The sequence below is a fragment of the Protopterus annectens genome, chromosome 17.part0, assembly GCF_019279795.1.
Source record: "Protopterus annectens isolate FY-2018-M chromosome 17.part0, PAN1.0, whole genome shotgun sequence".
NCBI classification, from domain to species: domain Eukaryota; kingdom Metazoa; phylum Chordata; order Ceratodontiformes; family Protopteridae; genus Protopterus; species Protopterus annectens.
This window is the reverse complement of record NC_056751.1, coordinates 688246730-688273519: the sequence shown is the minus strand read 5'-3', so window position 1 is coordinate 688273519 and position 26790 is coordinate 688246730. Positions and strand designations below refer to the sequence as shown.

The 26790-nt window shown below is 38.5% G+C and overlaps 1 protein-coding gene across 1 annotated transcript in view; it reads right to left on the bottom strand.

Annotated features, from left to right (window-relative positions):
- ALDH16A1 (aldehyde dehydrogenase 16 family member A1) overlaps window positions 1-26790 on the bottom strand; it is an 818106-nt gene that overhangs the window by 113431 nt on the left and 677885 nt on the right. The gene's annotated exons all lie outside the window — the stretch shown is intronic.

Here is a 26790-nt window from a genome sequence, read left to right as displayed (position 1 = left end):
ATAGTGAATCCAGAAACATTATTTCTGCCTCCAAATCAGAGTTTTTTGTCAAAACCAATTTCCTTTGTTAATAGAGACAAGGAGATGTATTACAGAATGGAGATAAAGTAACACACTGGACAAAACACAAAGAAGCACACAAAAATCTGTAAACAGTGTGATACTGCATAAAAAACAATGCCTTTAAAGAGCAGGCAACATACTCTTCACTTTTAAACATCTGCAGTGTTAGATACTGTCCTTCCCTTAAATAAAAACTACACATGAAAGTGTCTCCTTGTGAATTAAGAGAGTAAAACAGTACCACAATTACTCTAATCACGCTATAGTCCAGAAAAGTCAGCAGAGAAAAGTACTCTTACAAACTTGCGCCAGTCAGCTGGAACATTCTACTCAATACATTTAGGAATGAAGGCAGGACAGCAACTGCAGCAAGAAATGTAAAATTAACTTAAAAGAGGCTCACAAATTTAGCTGCCACAGAGGTAATATTCAATGATCCCCAAACTTGCTGGTATCTGTAGCTAGATTATCCAGCTACGCTCTTTAAAAATCTTCATTCTGGTGACCCTCAAAATTAAATACAGTAAACTCTCAGTTAACCGAACTTCAAGCAACCAGAAAAAAAAAGAATCCAAGAAATACAGTAGAGTTTTCATGTGTTACACGTTCTGCCCCCCCCACCCCCACCCCCGGCCCCCGCAGAAACATACCTTACGATTTTAGAGTTTTAGAGTTTTAAAAAGGAAGGCAGGAATAAATTCCCTCTCTCCCCAACCTAAAAACAAGTCAAACCAAGCAAACAGTATAGGATACAGTATTAGTAAGGCCTACTTTTAATAGTAACTCTCAAGCAACCAGAAACTACAGTTATCAGGTGTCTACCAATCCCCAAGGGTGCTGGTTACTCGAGAGTTTACTCTACAAGTTATGTACGCAAATATGTGTATAACTGTTGTATGTTCACAACCATGACCTGCCACGAATTGACATGAAATCGTAGGTGTAAAGTTTTATTTGCAGTTCAATAATGTTTTCGTCAAGCTGACTTGCTTTTTAAAATACTTCATCCACCATATACTAATCTGTCTTGTGGTGTAAAATGTTTAACGTCTGTGTATTTATCTGCAAACTCCTATAAACTGTCTATGAATTATTTGCACTATCCATGGTGTGGCTTGTCGGCTCATTGCTAACATCACTATATGACCCCCCCCCCCCGGTAGACCCATAGTTTCTGGCAGAGGTTCCCTCACTGAATCATTATCATATTTTCTTAGCCAACATCTCTGGCCACTTTTGAAACATGTCAGGGCCCGCATTCAAGATACCACGGAATTCTTACAAATTGTGTCAGATACACAAATTGAGCATGGTTGATTACTTTACACTCTGGATGCCTCTGCACTTTATACCAATAGGCAGGACTACAAGCTTTAGAACATTGGTTATCCAAAGTGGCATTATACCCACCTGAGTTCAACACCTTTCTCATTTGTCTTGCTGAGCACATACTCACCAAGAATACCTTCTACTATCAGGATAGTTGATTTTGGCAAACACAGGGTACTGCTATGGGGCATCTTTTGCCCCCATTTATGCAGACCTTTTCATGGCATTCATAGAGGAACAACTTAAATATGACCCCCTCCATAATCTATTTCTTGAGTCTATGGATATATGCCGATGCTATCTTGACGATTGCTAGATGGTATGGAGGGCGGATGTTGCCTATTTACACGAGTTCATGAAGTATATTAACGGGAATAAGTGGGGTATTCAATTCACAGTCAATTATGACTTGGATCAAATCTCATTTCTTGATGTTCTTGTTACCAGGAATCAGCATCATACATTAGACACTCAGGTTTATCGAAAATACCCTCAGTACAATTTCTTGCTGCATGCATCCAGTTTCCACCCACCACACATTACACGGAATATTCCTAAATCCCAATTTCTTCACATCAAACGCATATGTTCACATCCTGAGAGGTATGAATATTACAAAAAAGACCTTATCAACAGGTTTCGGGCCCATGGCTACAAATCTGGTACTATACTTACAGCCAGTAATCAAGTTACTTCTACTGATAGACAGGACCCGATGGTATACAAAGAGCGAGAATCACATAACCAACCTGAGATTAGATTGGTTACCACCTATGAGTGTAATACCCACAGATTGTTGGGCATTATCAGCAGACAGTGGAACATACATGGTCTATGACATCAAATTCCTAGCTAATTGCAGTAGTGAATGGGTCATATATTTGGCAACCTGTTCATGCTCTGCCTTTTACGTTGGACAAACCTCTCGACCCGTTAGATTTTGAATAGATGAACATATGAGTGACAGGCATAAAAGAATGAGCAATGCTTTATATAAACATTCTTTGGCACACCCAACATCAAGCTTTAGGTTCACCATTATTGATAAAATTAGAGGTGACAACCTAAATAAATTTGGTTGGCAAAATATATTAAATAATAAAGAAAAAAAGTGGATCGTTAAACTAGGGGGTTTGTTCCCACCAGGGCTTAATGAACAATTGTAGCCAGCCAGTCAACAGGAGCGTTTCACTGACTTTTTGTTATTTAAGGGCATTTGATATGTGTTTTCATTACATTGATGATGGTTTAGTAAATCTGCCGAAACCGGTCTGTTTTGCCATGATTTAATGGGGTAAAGTATCTTCTCAATTTTTACACCACTATATGCTGGCTGTCATTTTTTCTATTACAACTATATTTGACCCATGTCACAAACTACTATGGAACAATAATGACGTCAGTTACAGAAATATTGGCTTCAAGCCCTATTTACCTGTTGGGCTTTGTTGACAGAGACAAATCTTCAAGCCCCAAGTACCAAAGCAGCTTTATAATGTAATCTTTTGTTTGGCTGAAAGCTTTTCTACCAGAGTAAAATAGCAAACTCCAAATGTGGTATGTCAGCTATTTAATGGAAACAGATTAAGCGCTTTCGCCCTAAACAATCTGGGCTTCTTCAGAGTCTGATGCTACATACTTTCCAATTAAATATGTGCAATCCAAATAAAATCAACCAATAAAAAACAGTTGTCAATTAACACTGTAAAAAATGAGAACAACCCATCCCATCTTTCAGTTGGTCATCGTTAAACATTACACAATAAGTATACAGATTTACCGTCTGACAGATTTAAAAAATGTGCATGAAATTACACTCAAAATGGAGATGTAATCATTCAAGCCAGGTTTGACGTCCACTTTTAATTTAATCTGCCAAATCAATTCATTCAGTTCTAGTGCTGAATCAGTGTCACTGCCGGTTTCCTTCACCCTAACTCGATCCACAATAAAGAACAAAAATGTTTTGCATGCTGTAAATTCTTTTATGTGTTTAAATAGGGTGTTTGATGTCCTACTACCCCTTCTTCTAGATGTGCTCATACATAGGATCCCTTAATGTTCACATTGTCTTCCCCACATAAAAGGATGGACAGGTCAAGCAAATAGCCACATATACCACATATTTAGTATTGCAGGTGCCTACCCCCACACAGGCTAAAGATCTATCATACCCAGGGATTATCACATATGGCCCATCATTAACAAATCTATACATCTTATAAAGAACCATACTTTTTTATCTTTGAGTCTTTGGGTGTTTGAAGGTTACTGGTTTTGTACTAGAGTCCCATCAGGAAAAAAGTTTGATAAATGAACAGTTTTTGTTTAAAGGGTTACATTCACAATAAATAACATATGAAGTCAGATTATAAACCAATCACTGAAAGCTCCCTTTGGAGTGGAAAAATACTTGGACTCATCCCCCGTGACCTTCATGGGTTTACACCCCTTTTACTAATGTGCAGCATCAATGAAGAGGGTAAGGGGCATGCATGACCTGATCAGAGGGTAAGGGGCATGCATGACCTGATCAGAGGGTAAGGGGCATGCATGACCCGATCAGAGGGTAAGGGGCATGCATGACCCGATCAGAGGGTAAGGGGCATGCATGACCTGAGCAGAGGGTTAGGGGCATGCATGAACTCAGAATGCTTAGCTCCTGAACCACATTTGAACAGGAGAAATTCTTACAAGAAAACATACTAACAAACTATGGTACAAAATTATCAGTGTGGAGACTTGCCTACAGGATGTCCAGCTGCTTTGATGCAACAGCTGCAGTGTCCCATACACTGGGAGAAGTGGGGGGTGCCACTATAATACATGCACAGCAGAGGGCTCTCATAAAGACCAGCTAATACAGTTAGTATTCACACATGTACAACAGCCTATCATGATGGGCCCCCCTACAGTAGTCGAAACATATTGGCATAAGTGCAAATAGCAACCCCCCCCCCCTGCAAAATGAAGACCAGTCCCATGAAGTGGTAGTGTAGTCCTGGCATGGAGATAAAAATGTTTCTCCAACCACCACTTAAGACATCCCCATCATGACAGAATGCCACTTTTCTGCTCTGGCTATTATGTCCTGTTACCTCATTTATTTATTTGCTGGGTAGGTACACTAGTTTGAAGATCCTTTTCATGTACGATGATGACAAAACATACAGATGACTCTTTAACCGGACAAAGCGTACTAGACAAGCACAGACACAATCACCCATAGGAGGAAAGGAAATGAATAACTGGGCCATTCTCCTGTGTTCACAAATGCTGTAGCAAGAAAAACATAAGGTGTTGCACACTGTGTGTATGCAGGATCACTTAGTGCTCTACCCCCTTCACAGTCCAACGTCGCTGAAAAGAAAAATGTCTGACAGACAATGTAATGCTCCTTCTCTGATGGTTGTGAGATGACAGCACTTATTAAACAGATACATACGTGCAACATGATCTGACTCATGTGCATCTCAAGGAACACAGACATAAGCAAATGAAAACTTCAGTTGTTATTTTCTAGCAACTGCCATATGAGCTTATGACAGCAATGCTGGAAGAGTTTGAGATGTTTCCACCTCAGACTCATCCAAAATTGAATGAGTTGTGGGTAACAGTATATACTGTACAGTAAAGTCAGAGGACAACGAATGGGTAAATGTCAAAGTAAACAAACCAAGTAATGAAAAAAAAATCCAGAAAACTTCAACAACCATGGCTTTGGAGAAGAACTCGTTTAATTGCAAGCAGAATAAAACCAAACGTAATAAAAACAATGTTAAGTGCTTTCACGGATTAATACCACTTCATCAAGACCATAACATATAAAAAATTCCCAGTTTAAAAACCGGATTGAAACTAATCAAATTAATTCTTGTAACTTGCATCACAGGAATGAATTAACCAATATAATCAAAGGAAATGAAAACACCTTCCGCTCCATTCATAAAATGGCCCTATTAATAAAATAGTGGGCATGACTTGAGTATAGGTTTTAAAGACACGTTCATTTAGCCCTGATACTTGTAGGTTTGTAATTCTATTATCCATTTAAGTTCACTTTTTTTAGTTCTATTATTAATGTCTCCTCCTCAGATATTTTATTAACTATCTCCAAGACTAAAAATTTTAAATAATGTTCATTACCTTGTTCTACAACAAGTTTCACTAAAGCATTACTCACCTTGACATTTGTGATGTCATTATTATGTTCTAATATTCCATCTTTAAATTGATGGTTGGTTTTCCCTACACAGAATGCACTACAACAGCAACAACTAGCATAATAAACCAGATATTTGCTCCTGTAATCAGCACAGAAATGAAGTACAACTCTATGCCCTAAATACATAAATAAGGTAGAGGTATTTGCCTCTATAAATTTACAGGCACTACATGTATGACAAGAAAAAGTGCCTTTACATTTTGATGTTGGATATACATAGGTAGGATGCTTCTTATAGCAAAGCTGTGTTTTCAAAGATGATTAATTCTAAAGGAAAACTGGTGTAGTCCCTACTACTTTTTTAACATCTTCATCAACCGTAATTAATGGTCAGTTCTTTTCCACAATATCACACACAATGTTAACATCACTGGAATATGTTAAAAGAACTTTTGGATGGTTCCACCTTAGAGGTGCACCTCTCACGGCCCCTACTGAACTAATATTCTCTAAAAAATATGGCTCCCCTATCGTATCTCTTTCTGACCATGCACACTTTCATCTGTTTTCGCACCTATGCTCTCAAAACGTTTTTCGATAAGCTTCAGATGTTAGCTTAAAACACTCTAATAAACAATTTTTAACTGTATTATAATTTAAGCAATCAGTATGAGACAATTTAGAAACAGCAGTTACAACTTTATCATGTAATAAGGGGGTCAGGAACTGTACCCAGAGCCCTTGGTCAACATTATACTGTTTACATACCCTTTCAAACATATGAATAAAACTATCAAAATTATCACCCTCTGTAAATTTTGGAAGAAATTTACTGACCTTTATTGCTTCAGGGGTTCCATTACTCCTTTCCCCGTTACCTTCATGACCCTGGCGATGAGTCAGCATTTCCTTTTCATGTTCCCTCTGCCCCTCATTTTCTTCAGCCTCCAAAAGTCTCAGTCTCTCATTTTCTTCAGCTTCCAGATGTCTCAGTCTCTCCGCTGATTCTAATTCCATTTATTTCTGTTTCTCATTTTCTTCAGCCTCCAAACGCCACAGTCTCTCTGCTGATTCCATACACAAATGTCTGGCTTCCATTTCAAGTCTCTTTAACTCCAGACCAATGTTTAAGTCCTCTGAGGCAAAGATGAAATGTCAATGTTCTTAGAGATGTACATCCACAAGGCCAATCTGGTTGTCCTCCTAGCTGCTGGTCTGTGATGCAGCTGTGGTTAAGGCTGCTATCATTTTTGCTTTAGTCAGGTTGGCATACACCAATCCTTTGTCTTGGCACATCTCAGCCAAATGACTCCTTGTTAGCTTGCCATACTCCTCTGCTGATATCTTTGCCTACTCTCCCTGACTACCTAAGCTAACAAAAAAATAAATAAATAAAATACTGTGATACGGAACTCTGAATGTTCATTGTGTGGCTCCTTGAGAGTACAAACACCTTCTTTAGTGACCACTGTTTATAGGCTAAAGGAGTTAAATTTCCACACCAATGAATCCTAATATGTGGGTATCTCAACACTGTCAAGCAATAATGTGATGACCCACCAGTGAACCAGTAATCAAGGAGCCTTAATCCTCACCACTGGTAACAGTGGGTGACGTACACTGGGAGGATGACAAGGTATACACAAAGTATTTCCAGATGCAGCTCTCTGCATCAAGTGCAATTTCCCTTAAGAGCACACAGAGACCACAGTCAGTCCGGGGCTGGTTTCTCCCTCTTTGTCCAGATCACCAGTAAGACTCCTCACTGGCACAGCTACAGAGTTGAGATCTCAGCTAAGTGGCCAAGCCAGGACCTCCAGCACCCTCTCTGTCCAACCTGTGCGTCATGTCTCTGTCCAAGTAGCTGACATACACACTCTTTGAGGTTTGATTTACATACATACACACACACACACACACACACACACACACACACACACACACACACACACACACACCTGGCAAAGGCTGGCACAGGTTTACTGGCTATGCCCCCTGTGATAAACCAAAATGCTGCCAGTATAGCTACCTGGAGTTTTGTAAATAATTATATGTCACTTGAAAATATTAATATGAGATATATATATATATATATATATATATATATATATATATATATATATATATAATATATATATATATATATATAAATGTGACATTGCCAACCCAGTTATCAGGAATTTTGTAAATAATCATGTGTCATTTGTGAATATTAATATGATTCATATGCTTGTCTTACAAATGTAAGAAAACTATGTGTTATGTGGATAGTAAACTACTGGTGCAGAAGTGTGTGTGTTGAACTGTATGTTATGTACTGAGCTTCAAGAATGTAACCACAGTGTACCTTACAGGAAAAGAACAGAAATGTATATAAACTATATGCCTATGCAAATGTATGTTTGATAGTAGAAGCTGGAACATACAGAGTTAATTTGCAAACCCTCAAGAAAATAAGTTAAAATTGTTTACGATTGTGTTATCTCGGTTTCAGCTCAGCAAGAAGATGGGAAGTCTAGAGCTAAAGTTTTTCTATTGTTTTGAAACATAAATAATTACTAGGTTTAAAATGTAAAAGTGCTTAGCTGTTTTACGACTTCCAGTTCTAGGCAAACTTCTGAGAGATATGTATTTTTGACATAGAGGTGCTAAACTCTGTTGGTATCTGTTAGCCTGGGAAGTGAAGGCAGGTGACAAATAGTGATGTCATCCAGCTGACCCAGCAGTAATGTTTTGATATTAATTTGGGAACTCTCTCAAAAACTGAGCATTTTGTATTTGTGTTTGGAACTGGAAACATCCACCCTCAGCACTTCTGCCTTGCTAATAGTAAGTAACTAGGGAAAAGTATCTTTTAGAGCTACACGGGAATATAGTAAGATTAGTTTAGATGTTTTCTGTATTTATTTGAGGCTGTCCTGCAATGTTGTTTTAAAATATTTCCTGTGAGTCTGAACTCTGAAGTGACTGTGTCTGTTATTGCGTATTGTCTTGTTCTTTTATTATTTATTATGAAATAAATTTAAACCTTTTAATTGTGGCTGGTTTGTTTAGAGATATTTAAGCTCTTACTGTACTTGCATATGTATTTGGTGACACTTTACAGGTCACTCCTAAATAGCCTTAGTCTTAGTCACACTTACCATTTGGATAACAGTAACATCACACAGTAGAACTGGTCACCCTTTGTAAGGGCCTTATAGTAGCTGATAAAGAGCTGGTTGGTGGCAATGATAAGAGCCAAAAACAAACAATCCAACCGGAAAACAAAATCACGGACAGACTGAAACGTTTAATAAAGCAAACAAATAACGTAGTATACAAAAAAATTCCAGTTAGCGCTTTCGTTTAGCTCCTGCCAAACTTTCTCAAACTAATCTAATACATCACTTCCTGTGTATTAAATAAACAATGCACTAACGTAATTAATGAATTAAACAATTAATATAATTAAAAAATTCAAATGCTTAAAAGAACAGCACCAGTATAATAAACAAAATACCCATTCAACACTAGTTAGCACGTAAACAGGTTAAATGTGACATTTCAAGTATCAAAACTGACAAAACGCAAACATAAAAAATCTGGAAAGAATGAAACCTGTAAAACTTAAATAATGTGTGAACTATTTCACGAGTGATTTTAGTAATAACCGAGCTTGTATATAAATGATGGCAATAAAGTATGAACTTTGTGACAATGTACTCGATATATCCAAAACCAGTAAAATTACATTTACAAAAGATGGACAATGTGTATGTATATGTGGGATAATAAAAGAATGCACTTAATCTCGTACATTCAATAATGTAAGTATGTGTATATAGAGGAACCTCACAGATGTAAAATACGTGTTAAAAATATGTACATATGAAAAACCTAAAAATTACTATAGGACATATATATATATATATATATATATATATATATATGTCTAAAAATATAAATATGAATATGTAATATGAATATTAAAACAAATATAAATAAAAACATATATATATATATATATATATATATATATATATATATATATATATATATATAAGAAAACTTAAAGAACGTATTGGTGAACATATAAGAGCAATACGTGATGGTAATGAATTGAATGCTCTGGCAAAACATATTAATGCATTCCCTTCACATTATTTTAAGTTTGTTGTTTTAGATGTTATAAAAATGGATGTTAGAGGGGGTGCATGGCAACCATTCTTGGAAAAACTTGAATTAGAATGGCAACTGAGACTTAATGCCAATAATTGGCTAGGGATGAATAATACTACCTCTATAAGTAGTGTTTTAAAATTAAAATCACTAGAGAGATGCTTAGGAACATTTTACATTTTCCACCTTATTTCTTATTTGAACATTTTTTAATTTCCAATTTTTATAATAATTATATATTAATTTAAAAAAATGTTCATGAGATAAATTTTATCTATTGTTTTGTTAAGTTAAATATTTATTGATTAATATTTATTTATTAATATTTATTAATTAATTATTTATTACATTTACTCACTATTTATTACTTATACACATTATATTATATATACTTCATGATCACACACATTCCATATATTTAATCATATATTTAATTTTATATATTATAAATACATATGCAAATTTATATTTATATTTACATTTATATTATTTATATTTATTGATATATTTAATTATATATATGTATTTATTTATATTTGTTTTAATATTCATATTACATATTCATATTTATATTTTTAGACATATATATATATATATCCTATAGTAATTTTTAGGTTTTTCATATGTACATATTTTTAACAAGTATTTTACATCTGTGAGGTTCCTCTATATACACATACTTATATTATTGAATGTACGAGATTAAGTGCATTCTTTTATTATCCCACATATACATACATATTGTCCGTCTTTTGTAAATGTAATTTTACTGATTTTGGATATATCGAGTACATTGTCACAAAGTTCATACTTTATTGCCATCATTTATATACAAACTTGGTATTACTAACATCACTCGTGAAATAGTTCACACATTATTTAAGTTTTACAGGTTTCATTCTTTCCAGATTTTTTATGTTTGCGTTTTGTCAGTTTTGATACTTGAAATGTCACATTTAACCTGTTTACGTGCTAATTAGTGTTGAATGGGTATTTTGTTTATTATACTGGTGCTGTTCTTTTAAGCATTTGAATTTTTTAATTATATTAATTGTTTAATTCATTAATTACGTTAGTGCATTGTTTATTTAATACACAGGAAGTGATGTATTAGATTAGTTTGAGAAAGTTTGGCAGGAGCTAAACGAAAGCGATAACTGAAATTTGTTTGTATACTAAGTTATTTGTTTGCTTTATTAAACGTTTCAGTCTATCCGTGATTTTGTTTTCTCGTTGGATTGGTGGCAATGATAACTACCTTTTAGTCTGGGCAGAAGGGGGCATAGCTAATAAACCTGTGCCCGCCCATCCCAGGTTTGTTTGTGTTTGTATATAAATCAAATCTCAAAGTGTGTGTGTCAGCCACTGGGGCAGGGACACAAAGCACTGGTTGGACAGTGAGGGAGCTGAAGGTTTTGGCTTGATTGCTCAGCTGAGCTCCTAACTCTATAGCTCTGCCAGTGAAGAGTCTTACTGGGGATCTGGAGAAAGAGGGAGAAACCAACCCCAGACTGACTGTCATCTCTGTGTTCTCTTAAGGGAAATTGTACTTTACTGTGTGTGTACTTGTCATCCTCCCAATGTGCACATCCCTCACTAGTGCTAGTGGTGAGGCTCCTTGATTACTGGGCCAGTGCAGGTGCGTCACATATTAATTGGTTGGCAGTGGTGGGATAGCCACATCACATATTAATTGGTTTGTAGTGGCGTGGTTACTGAATTCCTGTAGCCTGTATACAGTGGTCACTGAAGGTGTTTGTACTCTCAATCAGCCACATAGTGAATATTCAGAGTTCATATCACAACACAACTGTTTTATTTTTTTTTTTGTTAGCTTAGTTAGGGAGAGCAGGCAAGCATCAGCAGAGGAGTATGGCAAGCTAACAAGGAGCCAGTTGGCTGAGATGTGCCAGGCTAAAGGACTGGTGCGTGCCAACCTGACTAAAGCAGACATGATTTCAGCTTTAGTTACAGCTGTATCGCAGAACAGCAACCAGGAGGACAATCAGACTGGCCTTAGAGATGTACAACTCTCCAAAAATGGACAGCTCAACCTTTCCACAGAGGACTTAAAAATCTGTCTGGAGTTAGAGAGACTTGATTCGGAGGCCAAGCTCTTGGAAAAAGAAGTGGCAGAGAGACTGAGACATCTGGAGGCTGAGGAGAATGAGAGGCAGAGGCAACATTAAAATGAGATACTGACTCTTTGCCAGAGTCATGGAGGTAATGGGGAAGGGAGTAACTGAACCCCAGAAGCAACAAAATTCAGTCATCTTCTTCCACAATTTACAGAGGGGGATAATTTTGATAGTTTCATTCATATGTTTGAGAGGGTATGTAAACAGTATAATGTTGACCAAGGGCTCTGGGCATAGTTCCTGACCTCCTTCCTCCATGGTAAAGCTGTAACTGTTCTTTCCAAGCTGTCCGACACTGATTGTTTAAATTATAATATTGTACAAAAATGTTTGCTAAAATGTTTTAAGTTAACACCTGAAGCTTATAGGAAAACATTTCATGAGCACAGACACAAGGCAGATGAAAGTGTGTGTGAATATGTTGCTGAACTAAGCACTTATTTTCATAGGTGTGTGAATGGATGTCAGGTCCCCACTTCTGAAGGGCTGGCAGACCTTTCGGTGAGGGAACAAGCCCTTAGCACTGCCTGAGGAGATGAGAATCTGGTTAGCTGATAGACAAAGCAATACTGCAAATGAGTTTCGTAAGAAGGCAGACATATACCTAGCAAGCAGGGCATCACTGCACAGGAAAGGGACACCCAGTGCTGCTCATGGGTCTAAGGGAAACCATGGTGGGCAGCCCAGATTCCCCCAACAGAGTCTGCCAGTAGCAGGGGAAGCTACTATTCCAGATACATGTCCGGAACCTAGGGTTAAATGTTTTAAATGCAACCAGTGGGGCCATGTAGCAAGGTGGGGAACATAAGGTAGGGGGGACAGTAAGTGGGAATGACAAAATGCCAACAGTAGGTTGTCTTGAGACAACAAGGGTACCAAACTACCACAAGAGGTTATATCCTATCTTGCTGAATGGGAAAGAGGCCATGGCTAAGACAGACATGGCCTCTGACCTAACCACTATGAAGCCTGCAATGGTTACAGAGGAGCACTACTTGCTTGGGCAGTCCACTCCAGTCAGAGCTTTAGGAGGGACCCCATTCCAAATACCTTTGGCTAGGGTTCACCTTGACTGGGAGGGTGGAAAAGGAAGCCAGCAAGTAGGTGTGTTTGAGTATATCCCTCCAGATGTCCTGATAGGGAATGATTTTGATAATGGAGTATCGTGTGTGCATGCAATTACACGCAGTCAGGCTTGGAGACAAGCATGCAGGTCTGGTAGCCTGGGGAAGACTCAGGCACAGGTGGCTACTTCAGGGAGGGAGTTACCTTGTACCAGTGAGACTGAAGGTGAGCCACAGCTGCTTATAGGTACTGATGTTCCCTTGGACAGAGTGACTGCAAAGGCAGAGGTGAGTAGTAGTACCCAGGCTGACAGTGAGGCACCTCTGTCGGGGGATGCCAGACTTCTTTGGATGGGGAGCTGGGAAGGATTACAACGTGAGAGTTGAGACAGGCTCAGCTCTCAGACCCTACGTTACAAGGCCTGAGAGATGTAGCTAGTGACGCACCTGATTCTCAAGGGAAGGGGGAATCTGTACACTGGAACAAAGGTTACTGTACAGACAGTGGACCCCTAAGGGAGGGCTAGAGGGTGATAGAATACAGCAGTTAGCTGTGCCCAGAGCCTACCATCTGGCATTGCTAGCCATACCCCATGATATTCCCTTTTTAGGTCATATGGGCATAAAACGTACAAAGAGATGTATTATGCAGAACTTCTATTGGCCCGGGATTTCCAGAGATGTAACAGGGTACTGCAGGACCTGTGAGCAGTGCCAAAAGGTAGGCAAGACAGGAGACAAGGTGAAAGTTCATTTGATGTATTTGCTTGTGATTGAGTAGCCATTTCAAAGGGTAGCTATGGATATTATGGGGCCTCTGAGTATCCCAAGTTCCAAGGGGAAAAGTATATCCTAGAAGTAATAGATTATGCTACCAGACATCCTGAGGCAGTGGCTCTGGCTTTCATTGAGGCAGAAAAGGTGGCAAATGCTTTGCTAGAGATTTTCAGCAGGGTAGATTTCCCCAAAGAAATACTGACTGACAGAGATGCCAATTTCATGTCAGACCTGCTGACTTGTCTGTGAACGTACTGTGGGGTGAAGCACCTAAAGACCACTCCCTACCATCCCCAGACTAGTGGTCTTGTTGAGAGGTTAAACTCTACACTCAAGACCATACTACGGGCATTTGCAGATCAGCTTAATAGGGACTGGAACAAATATTTGCCTGATCTGTTGTTTGCTTACAGAGAGGTTCCCCAGGAATCCACAGGTTTTTCACCCTTTGAGTTCTTGTATGGGCATAGGGTAAGGGACCTCTCGATTTGATTTGAGATGAATGGGACGGTGAGTGTGAATCTCACAAGGAGTCTGTTGTGACATATGTCCTAAACCTCAGGACAAGGCTCAGAGAATTCATGGGTTTGGCCCAGGAGAACCTGGCAGAAGCCCAACAGCAGAAAAAGGTCTATTATGACAGGAATGCTCAAGCTAGAGAGTATGCTGTAGGGCAGCAGCTAATGATTCTCATTCTTGTCGTTCAAAACAAGCTGTAGGCAGCTTGGGAGGGACCCTAAAAGGTGGTAAGGAAGGTCACTGATGTTAACTACATGGTAGAACTGCTAGGCAGGGGGCACAAACGGTACCATTTTAACATGATGAAACCTTACCATGATGGGGAGGCTCTTGTGCTAGGTAGTGGCAATAGGAGTCAGGAGAAGTATGAGGGGGATATATGGCTACATGGAACCAGCCAGACAAATCCCAAATTACTATGGTGGAGCCTAGGGTTTCAGGCATATGTAGAATTGGTCACACTTTGTAAGGGCCTTATAACAGCGGATAAAGAGCTGGTTGGTGGCAGTGATAACTACCATTTAGTCTGGGCAGAAGGGGGCATAGCCAGTAAATCTGTGCCAGCCTTTCCCAGTAGTGTGGGTGTGTTTGTATATAAATCAAATATCAAAGTGTGTGTGTCAGCTACTGGGGCAGGGACAAAAAGCACTCGGACAGAGAGGGTGCTGGAGGTGTTGGCTTGACCACTTGGCTGAGATCCTAACCTTATAGCTGTGCCAGTGGGGAGTCTTATTGGGGATCTGGAGAAAGAGGGAGAAACCAGCCCCAGACTGACTGTGATCTCTGTATGCTCTTAAGGGAAATTGTACTTTACTGTGTGTGTACTTGAAATCCTCTCAATGTGCACATCCCTCACTGGTGCTAGTGGTGAGGATTGAGGCTCTTTGATTACTGGGCCAGTGCAGAGGCGTCACACCCCATTTTTCCCAGACTATAAGGTAGTTATCACTGCTACCAGTCAACTCCTTATCAGCTACTTTAAGGCCCTTAAAGGGTGGCCAATCTTACTGTGTAATATTAATATTAATACAAATGGTAGTTTGACCAAGAGCAAGGTTATTAGGAGTGGACTACAGTGTCACCAAATAAATATGCAATATGCAAGTACTCTCAGAACTTAAATATCTCTAGACAGATCAGCCACCATGAAAGGTTTAAATATATTTAATAATATATAAGAACAAGAAAATACTCAGTATATATTCACAGTGGCATTAAGAGTTCAAAATCACAGAAAATATTTATAAAAACATTGCAGGGTAGTCTCAAATAAATAAAGAACAATATCTAAACTAAGCTTCACTATATTCCTGACTGAATCTAAGAGAATTATACGTTTCCCTAGACTTACTTTCTGTAGAGCAAGGCAGATGTGTGGTGAATGGATTTTGTAGTTGTTGCCAGGTCCAAGACAGAATACCGAATGCTCTGTCTCTCTAAGACAGCTCTCAAATTAATATCTCAAATATTACTGGTTGGATAACTTGCAGAATGACATCATTTATCATCTGACTCTATCCCAGGTGAAACCCCACTGCTGTAACTGGCAGTATTTAGCATCTACCTGTGAAAATACAAAGACTTCAGATCTTTGGCAGATGCTGGAAAGTCACAGAACAATTGCATAAGTTCATGCTTTCAAGACTAGCAATTAAACAATGAAATATACCATCTTTTATGGCCTAGCCATAAAGTAGTTTAATTTCAGTTATTTATTTGAAGTTAACCTCCTGCATTCCAGTTTCCATTGTTAAAATATATACATTTAAACAGTTACAATAGTGCATGTACATTTCTGTCATCTTAAAGTAGGGCCCGCTGTGGTTTCACTTTAAGGACAAGCTCTTTATAAAAATACCTTTTTAACGATTCCCCTTTACAATCCCGAAATACTGAAATCTCGAATTTCAGTATCTCAGGACCGTAAAGGCGAAAACCAAAAATGACGAAAGTGCAAAAGCGCAAATTCGAATATCTAGAATCTGCACTTATGCAGTGCAGCAACGGGATGGGAAGTGTTTGGCCGGGATGTGTTATGGAAGTGAAGGTAAGTTGGTGTATGTGAGTGTTTTTGTAAGTTATGCATGTGGGTTATGGTAGGGAGGTGAAAGTATGAGTGTGAGTATAGGATGTGTTTGTGTGTGTGTGTGTGTGTGTGTGTGTGTGTGTGTGTGTGTGTGTGTGTGCGAGGGAGTGTGGAATGTGTGGGTGTGAGTAATGCATTTCTTTACTGTTGGTGCGATCTCGGAGTTGGTATATATAAGTGGGGGGTGCAGGGGGGCTTGCCCCCCTGCACAGATGTAGTGTAGGATTGTGTAGTTTGTGTGTTGTGGTTTGAATGGTGTGCGTGTTGTGTGGTGTATGGTTTGTTTAGGATTTTATTTTTCGTGATTGTGCGTTTTGGGATTTTGGGCCGTTCGACTTTATAGTTTCGAGATACTAAAATTCAAGATTTCAGTATTTCGAGATTATAAAGGGGAACCCTTTTTAACACGTCTGTACAAACCAGTTTGATATACACATGACATACAGTTCTAATACAGTTGTAGCACAAGCATCTTGTATAAATCTTGTTGATATTCACAAATGACATATAATTATTTACAAACTTCCAGATAGCTGTGCTGGCAGTATCTCCTTTGTTCACACGGGTGAACAGATGATTTCCCAGGAATGCAAAATACTATAAACAATAGTGCAGATCCAAACACTGACTTACATCCTGTATTTCGTTACATCCCTACATTTAAAGAAGAAATGAAAACCAACGAGGGAAAGAAGAGTGCTACGTACCTAACTACACAGAAGTAAAGCTCCAATACAATGTGTATGTGCAGGCAAATTACTGCCTGGTGAATGAAGGCTGGATTTTCGCTTTGCAATCATTTCACTTTGATTAGCTATGTTTGCATACTACCTACAGTATGTGACTGTATAGCTCAGTGAAAGTTAAGTAATTAAATGACTTGTTACTGACCTCACTTTGTTATTGCTTATAGCTTACTGTAATTACTGTTTTTTTTCTGTTGTTGTGCTGGTATTATACAATCATGTTATAATGTCGATCAACAACCTAATAATACCAGACGTCTTAAATTGATCTGAAAAAGGTAAACTGTGTCTGCTTTTTTGGCGAACACATAAAATCCATGCTGCTGTGCTGCAAGACACTAATTAAGACAAGTAAACCAACATGGAAGATGTTTTATCACATGCATAGAAAAGACCATATATTGAAGAGTTTAAACAGCATATCCAACAAAAAACAGAGAAATTCCACCAAAAAAAAAAAAAAAAAACTAAAGCACAACAAGGTGAAACGGAAACTCCAGCAGTTCGAATGTACTTTAATTAACGCTACACAATTATAACACATTTCTGTCCACCACAGCAGACTTCTTCAGACAGTAATAGCCACATAATAAATCCTACTCTAATATACTTAATCGTAAAATTAGCACACCAATCAGGTTCCTCTCCTAATTAAGACATTCACAACCATGTTCACATAAAAAGGCACATTTTTACATTACTCACCTCCGTTTTAAAATTCAAACTATCAATTACATAAAAAATCAATATTAAGACAACTACAATCTCATTAAATATCATAAAATGTGTTACTATAACATTTCCCAATAAATATACTTAATTTAAATTCAATTCATCTTAAAAATCCTAACTATTAAATAAATTCATTACATGTATGCAAGGGTGTACAAGAATATACAGTAAATATAATGATCTTGGCGCCATCTTCTTCTTTCAGCTTTTCCCGGTTAGGGGTCGCCACAGCGGAACTCCGGTCCGCTAATGATTGGCAGTAGATTTTTACGGTGCCGAGGTGCCAGCTCAACAATGATCTTGGCACCATCTACTGATCAAAATAAAACATTTGTCTAATAAAAGAATTTCTGTTCTAAAAGAAATCACAGACATTCATATAAATAAGGGCTAAGCCATAGATGTTAAAACAGTCAAAAAGAGCCAAAAAGAGTAAAATATTCATGTACCACTATACCCTAAATTAGAGCTTTGCAGCTCTTAATTTTAATAAGGGTAAGATGGAAATATAACCATTAAGTCCAGGCTGTTTTCCTGCATCCAAGAATACCTGCCAGTACAATTCTCTGTACTCCAGGCAGGTCTCCCAGGGTCCTCCCCTGATGTCAAGTGGGATACTTTCTAGGACAAAGAAATTAAAACTATCCTGACTACATAAATTGTATGCTTATAAAGGGCATTAGACTCATTCTTATTTTTAATGTCGTATATATGCTCATATATTTGTCTCTTTAATTTACGCTCTGTTTTGCCTATGTAAAATGAGGCACACTGACTACAGGTTACCAAATAAACCACTCTTTCACTATTGCAGTTGTGATACTTATAGCTACACAATGTTCTGCCCCGGCTTGTCAATGCAATACTCTCCTTGTTGGCCACATATTGACATTGTTGGCACCCCCACATCTCTATGTCCCTTTACATCTATTACTGAGAATCCTACTGTCAGCTCTGTTAGCTTCCAAAAAGTTCTTAAAATTTTTACCAGTTTTGTAAACAAATTTAAGGGGGCCTTTATCTGAGAATGTCAAATCTGTAAAACCCATGAATCTTTCCCATTCACTTTTCACAATATTATTGAGACCTAAAATGTTTATGTTAAATTCAGTAATAAAAGCTCTGCTAGCATTACAGTTTGCAAACTTCACTGTATTGAGCTGCACTGTAATAATTCTGTCATTCCCCAGAACAGGGCCAAAATTTTCCCTTCTACTTGCTGCCACTTAAATCTTCTGGGTATCCCCTTTCTAGGAAAACCCAGTGTAAAAATTCACATTCCTCTATGAAATCATTGTCACAAGAAGTCATTCTGGAAGCACGGGTAAATTGGCCCTTAAATATATTCTTTTTCTGGATTTGGGGATGTGCACTCGAATAGTGCAAGTAAGAATTAGAATATGTGTTTTTTCTATAAACCTTAGACTTAACACTACCATTCACTGTCTTTTCAAGAGTGACATCCAAAAAATGTACAGAGTCTCTAGAAACAGTATGTGTAAACTTTAAAAAGTCAGTTGTAGTGTCTAGGTATTTTAAAAACTCAACTAACTTGGCCTCCGTCTCAGACCAACATATACAGATGTCATCTAAAAATCTGACATATTTAATCCAACAATGCCTATATTCAGATTGTAAAATAAAGGCTTTTTCCCAACAAGCCAAGACAATATTCGCATAGGTGGGGGCACAGTTCGCCCCCATCGCAACCCCCTTTATTTGATGAAAAAATTCTCCACTGAAGTACAAGAAATTGTTTTTAAGAATTAAGTCCATAAGCCCCAATATAATATGTAAATCATTGTTGGGAATTTGGACATCGTCTGTCAAAAACAATTCCAACCATTCCAAGCCCTTAGAATGAGGTATTACAGAAAACAGGTCCTTAATGTCAATGGTGACAAAAACGACCTGTTGATAATCCAAATCAATCTTTAGCAAAAACTCCCATGAATCCTTTAATATCTGCTTATTATTCTGACCATGAGACTCAAGCTTGACATCCAGATATTTTGCTAAAGGGGCAGTCCTAGATCCCGCCGTAGAAATAATAGGCCTCAATGGGGGGTCCTGAGGGTCCTTATATACTTTCGGGATTCCAAAAATATTTGGAATCCTAGGTCTATTATTACTCAAATACTGGTATGTCTCATTACTTATCAGACCTTCCAAAAGAAAGTCATAAAGGACCATGTCAATCTTTTGGTACACGATATTGATTTCATTTTTTGAAACCCTTCTATATGTATCAATATTGCCCAGAAGGTTCAGCATTTTACCTTCATAAATAACAGAGCTCATAACAACAGCTCCTCCGCTTTTGTCCAGCTTCATGATCAGTATAGTATTATCGGCCCCAAGTTGTTTTAATAGGGTCCATTCATCCTTTCTTAAATTGAAAACCTTCCTATTAGATTCCTGAGTAGTAAATTTCCTAAATTCCTTCTCAATTGATGCTTCGAAATTTCTGAATTGGGGATGGGTGGGGGGATTAAACACACTTTTCCGCCTAGGTTCCTGTCCCTGAAGTGTATGTGTATTCCCTTGCCTCATAATGTCCAGATTCATTTTACGTAAGAAAAGCTTAAAATCCATTATGTACTTGGAAACATCACCTTTAGTGTGAGGAACAAATTTAAAACCTTTTGACAGCAAGCTAAAATGTACAGGGGAAAGTTTGTGTTCCGAATAATTAAATATATTAAAGTTTCTCAAACTATGTTTAGCTCCATCGGTTACAATATCATAGGCATAGGGCATTCTCTGGGACAAAGAAAGAACACAGGTGCTTGGGAAATTTGGCACCTGAGAGAAATGTTGAATACTGTTTTCATTCTATGTGCCCCATATACATTAGGAACTTTCGAAAAAAACATAAAAAATCGTATTGAAGAGACCAAACGTACATACTTTTGTGATACTGGCTAAGGCATGGTATATCAGAACTGAAAACTCTTTCACGACTTAAGCCAAATGTTCCTAGCATATGTCTTTAACTCTACGTCCTTACATAGTGTGTGTGTGTGTGTGTGTGTGTGTGTGTGTGTGTGTGTGTGTGTGTGTGTGTGTATATATTATTTCTCTACTGTACACAGTGAATCTATGTTATATGTCCATTGCTTATAGTAAAACCTATCTAATTTTGTCACAGTTGCCATGTAAACCTTTTATCTCTCTATCATCTATAAATGACTCATGAATACACTGTTATTACTATTAACTGTTTTACTCTGCATCCCAGTTGAAGCTGAAAAGGGTCAGTAGACCAGCTAATTTAGCTGATAAAACGACTTGAAAATAAAATAAATAAAAATAAATGAAAACTGCCAAAGATTTTTGTTAACCTTCTTGAAGTTGTGCTTAGAACAGGATTGAGGTCATTCTCCTTCTTATTAGGAATGATTTATCAATCATTAACGCAGAAAGACATGTAAATGCACAAAACATTGAAGCAACTTATAAAAACACTAGCTCTAAAAGGTTTTTGGAGGGAACTATACCCCTTGGACGAAGGTTATATATTTATAAGCCCATATACCCTTACTGATAGCAGATTAGATATGTTCTTCCTCTTTTGGGTTTTCCCGGTTAGGGGTTGCCACAGCGCATCACCTGTCCGCTCATTATTGGCAGTGGAGTTTTACAGTGTAAAGTTGCCAGCCCGGCGCCCAACCTTTCACACAAGGCACACACACGCACGCACTCATGCCTAGGGTCAATTTTAGAGTGTCCAATCCACCTACAGCATGTCTTTGGGATGTGGGAGGAAACCCACACGACCACAGGGAGGACATGCAGACTCCGCACAGAAGACACCCAAATCGAGGATCGAACCGGAGAACCTCTTGCTGTGAGGAGGCAACGCTAACTGCTGCACCACCGCAGCCACCCTAGCAGATTAGATATGTTATTAGTGACAAAGTGCAATACTGCATCATGCAGGAATCATCCAGGTCACAGTTTCTGAGACAGTAATCCTACAGATGAGTCCATAAAAGAGGAATTCAGTTGGAGATCCAAACGAAAATGACATTTTAGTTTTTACAGATCAGCAAACCTGAGAGTTCATAGTGAAAGGGGATACAGATTTTATAAAATCTAAACCCTGTGCCATGCTTCGTCTGAGAATATGGTTGGAATTCTTTAAAATGTACAGCGACAGCCTGGCTAATGTGGTTGGTGCAAACAAAAGAAAAAAACCCAGATATCGATAATGAGTTAGCTTACCATAAACAGATTTGGATGAGCTGTAGGAAATGGCAGCAGGCATAGAATACAGGGCGACGGACTGAAAAAGGAATGCACTTGGCAGCAGGCATAGAATACAGGGCAACGGACTGAAAAAGGAACGCACTTGGCAGCAGGCATAGAATACAGGGCGACGGACTGAAAAAGGAACGCACTTGGCAGCAGGCATAGAATACAGGGCGATGGACTGAAAAAGGAATGCACTTGGCAGCAGGCATAGAATACAGGGCGACGGACTGAAAAAGGAATGCACTTGGCAGCAAGCATAGAATACAGGGCGACGGACTGAAAAAGGAATGCACTTGGCAGCAGGCATAGAATACAGGGCGACGGACTGAAAAAGGAATGCACTTGGCAGCAGGCATAGAATACAGGGCGACGGACTGAAAAAGGAATGCACTTGGCAGCAGGCATAGAATACAGGGCGACGGACTGAAAAGGAATGCACTTGGCAGCAGGCATAGAATACAGGGCGACGGACTGAAAAGGAATGCACTTGGCAGCAGGCATAGAATACAGGGCGACGGACTGAAAAGGAATGCACTTGGCAGCAGGCATAGAATACAGGGCGACGGACTGAAAAAGGAATGCACTTGGCAGCAGGCATAGAATACAGGGCGACGGACTGAAAAAGGAATGCACTTGGCAGCAGGCATAGAATACAGGGCGACGGACTGAAAAAGGAATGCACTTGGCAGCAGGCATAGAATACAGGGCGACGGACTGAAAAAGGAATGCACTTGGAAGCAGGCATAGAATACAGGGTGACGGACTGAAAAAGGAATGCACTTGGCAGCAGACATAGAATACAGGGCGACGGACTGAAAAAGGAATGCACTTGGCAGCAGGCATAGAATACAGGGTGACGGACCGAAAAAGGAACGCACTTAAACTAACATTAGCAAACCCTTCTGTAGAAAGAATGTCAATTAGAAATCGGGCTACAGGGAATAAACCAAGAAAGTCATTAGACTAGAGGTTAAAAAATGGAAACTGAAAATAACTATATTAAATCATGCAAGGAAAGGAGTGATTAGAAAGCAACAGAGGATTAATCATGCTTTCACATAACGTAATAAAATTATATAACGACGGAATAAAAACAAATGCAGAATGGAATGACAAGATGGACATGTTTCCCAACAGAGCCCAATTAGATAGGATTACCGTAGAACACAGAGATACAGGAAAATATAAAATAACTGCTGAGGAAGCTTTTTCAAGCTCTAACAGATGGCCTGGAAAAGCTCCCCAGCACAGCAACTTTACTGAATGTTATCATCTTTTCAGAGTTGAGTTTTCACCATTTCTGAAGGAAGTTTTTATAATGACGCAGCACAAAGGAACTCTTAATTGATTCCTGCACATCTTCAATGATTACAGCATTCCTGAAACCATGCAAAGACACACAAAAAGTTATTAATTATAGGCCAAACTCTTCTCTTCACTGAATTTAGATTTAAAGATATATGCCAGAGAAATGGCAGCCAGATTAAAAGAATATCTGCCCACCCTCATATCACCTGAATGAAGAGGGTTTGCACCAGAACATAATTATGAAGGCAATGTCCAGGCACTGATCAGACTACTGTAAGTCCAGTGGATAAAGCCAGACCCACATATGATAGTACAGACCGAAAGCCAAGATTCTGATGAACGATACCATCTCAGAAGGATTTGAAGTAGAGAAATGTAAGAGGAAGGGCTTCCCTTTTTATCCCTCACTGACCATTTTTTCGCTAAGAATTCTAAAGTCAGCTAAGTATAGATATGGATGCTAATGTCACAGCATACAGGAGAAAATATGCTTTTTATTGACAGATGTCTTATTTTAATGTGCGGCCTAAACAATACCTTAGAGAGTACAAAACAGTCAGGGCTATGTTTTAATACAGGTAAGACAACAGTTCATTCCATTAATACGGCTGCTAAGGAGTTTCAAAATAAGAATGAGAGCATAGTCTTTGCATGGTGTAAGGCCTCAAAACATACAACATACAAAGACATTTAATTATTTTACTTATTTTATATTTGATTACCGAGTTGGTCTGACTGGGCAATCAGGTGCCCAGTTTCAGCAGCGATCTGGGGAGAAAAGCTCCACATACATGACAATCATTAAAAAAAAATACAAAATACAAAAGCTTCACATACATGATAAAAATACAAAAGTCAGAGAGGAGTACAAATTAATAGACCAAACAAACAACAGAGCAAACAATAGTATATCATGGCATAGTATGATGAGAAGTTACAGAAGTGTACAACATATAGAGTGTGCAGTACTAAAGCAGAAAATATAATGTATTTGAGTAAGAAAGTGCAGTAATACTATATACAGTTATACACATACATTTAAAAATACAATTCGTTATGGTAGTTTTTTCTGTGTGTTTGACCTTTGAGTAGTGACAGAGGAAGATTTATCTGAATGTTGGTAAAAGGGCTAGCCATGGTCAACACAGGTACATTGCCAGATGAGATGAGGTGGGCTTTTAACTGGGTTTTAAAGATGGGACTGCTGTTTTGCAATCTGATATCTGGTTGAAGAAAACTCCAGATATTAGCAACTGTGTAGGAATAGAGGGATTCACCAGCACTGTGTCTACACAGCTACTTCAATAAGGGCTTTGTTTGTGGATCTTTATTTAAAGTGTTTGAATTAAACTTTAAGAGTGTCTGGGATAAGCTCTTCATTTGGTTGCATGTCTAGAAGTGATTATAGCTATCCCCTTTTTTGGGAGAGTTTGACAATATTTGTTAATGCCTTTAGTGTACTATGTTATGGGACATATTTATTGTGCTGACACCTACTACAGCTTGGTTAACAAACGAATATACAAATATATAAAAGTCAGACTTTCTTGCTTTGAAGTCATGCACTTTTCCATTCTACACTGAAGGAGCTCCTAGGAATGGTGTTGTTCAAGTCATACATGGTTCAGTGTGCAGTCACTGGTATTCTTAATATAACTCCATAGTAGTTGTTGAAAATCTGTCCAGGAACTGTCAGTTTGCAATCAGTCAAAAATGTAAAGAGCAATATGACAAAGTGACAAGTACATTTTACTTATTTATTACTATTCATTCACCAGGTAGGTGGGGGGGTACACTGACTTCTTCTCAGCCACAGCCCAAGCTTAAAGAGCAGAAAATCCATTAGGATCTTACTAATCAGCAATAACGTATGAAGAATCAATAAATGGTAAAATTCAGTGCATAATGATAACACTCGGTGCAGATAAGAATATCCAGTCAGAGTGCATTGAGAGAAGAACAAAGAAAAAAAATTGAAGCCAAGATGTACGTAAAACATACTTCAATTATACATAAAATACATAAAGATATACTCCTATATATATATGAAACGTACATGTATAAAATGCCATGTTAAATAAACTCAGATGTGTAACTAGGCCGGAGCGAAACGAGCACAAGGTATTAGGGAGCATGACTAGCAAATGCCAATCAGTCAGCAGTGCAGTATGGGTATTCATTCCCTGATGCAACTTTTCAGGACTAAAGTACTTGCTTCAGCTCTTTTTATTAATTAATTTATTTATTTACATTTGTTTACTGGGAAAGCCCGACTGGGCCAGATACTCATTTTCAGCAGAGGCCTGGGGAGAAAAGCTCCACAGAAATATAACCAATATGCAATAATTAGATAGTACACTAGTATACATACAGTAATATGCAGAATACACATCATCTAGTTAGTCTATACAAAGTAGTATTCAATACAGTTTTCTAGTAGATACAGGTTCAAAAAGAAAAACACTGTTTTGTGTAGTATAACATAGCAAGCTGCTTGCTATAAAGGTAACAATCAGTTTGGTACAGTTTTTAAAAGCAGGAAACTTTTTTTTGCTCCTGCACTCAAGATTAGCAGAGGGCATAAACAAACCTGGCACTTCTTATGTGAGAGGTGAGGTGAGGACCTGTAGCTGTATCTCAACTTAAGAGTTAAGGGGTGCCAGACCAGGGAGTGGCACTGGTTGCTAGATGAGCTAGAAATGGATATGAGCAAACTCTTCTAACAGTAAAGCGGCAGACTTGCAGAGACTGGCATTTGATTCCTAAATGTGTTTCTTGCTTGACACTGAGATTGCAACATTTTTGCAGTCAAACAGATTTTTATCAGGAAGGGTTAGTGTATGATGCAGTCATCAAACAGAAGATTTAACCTGTGTGTCCTTCTACATAACTGCTATGCTTGTCTTTTTTTTTGGTGGGTGTTTTTTTACTGATGTCTTTCTACTGAGATAGAACAATATTCTTTACTTTTCCTTTTTTATCCTCCCCCAGCTCCACAGAACCTCTGACTGTCCCGCCCCCCCCCCCAGCACCCCTGAGTAACTAACCACAGATCCCCCAACAACTCCTTATCAGGTATCTCAGACATAATCCTTTGCAAGGTGGGCTCTCTGGCTCCTTCACATGTTGACCTCAACAGTAAGCTCCGAAAGTGAGGAATCTAATAGCGAGTAATGAGTGCAGGGCCTAGTAGTGTCATTCTTTGCGGTGGCCAGATCAGTTACACTAGCTGTGGAGACGGCTAGTGGAATGACATCAGCATGTCATCACTGTCTTCTCTATTAACCCTCAAAAGTCCTGCAACATTTCTGGTCTTCACCAGACGTCAACCAATCATAGGATTTCCACTCGCCACCCCCTGGGATAGGACAGATGGATTTTGGCTGCTTTATCCTATCACCCACAGCCAGCCCTACCAGCAGCTCAAGTCCATTCCCGAATCCAG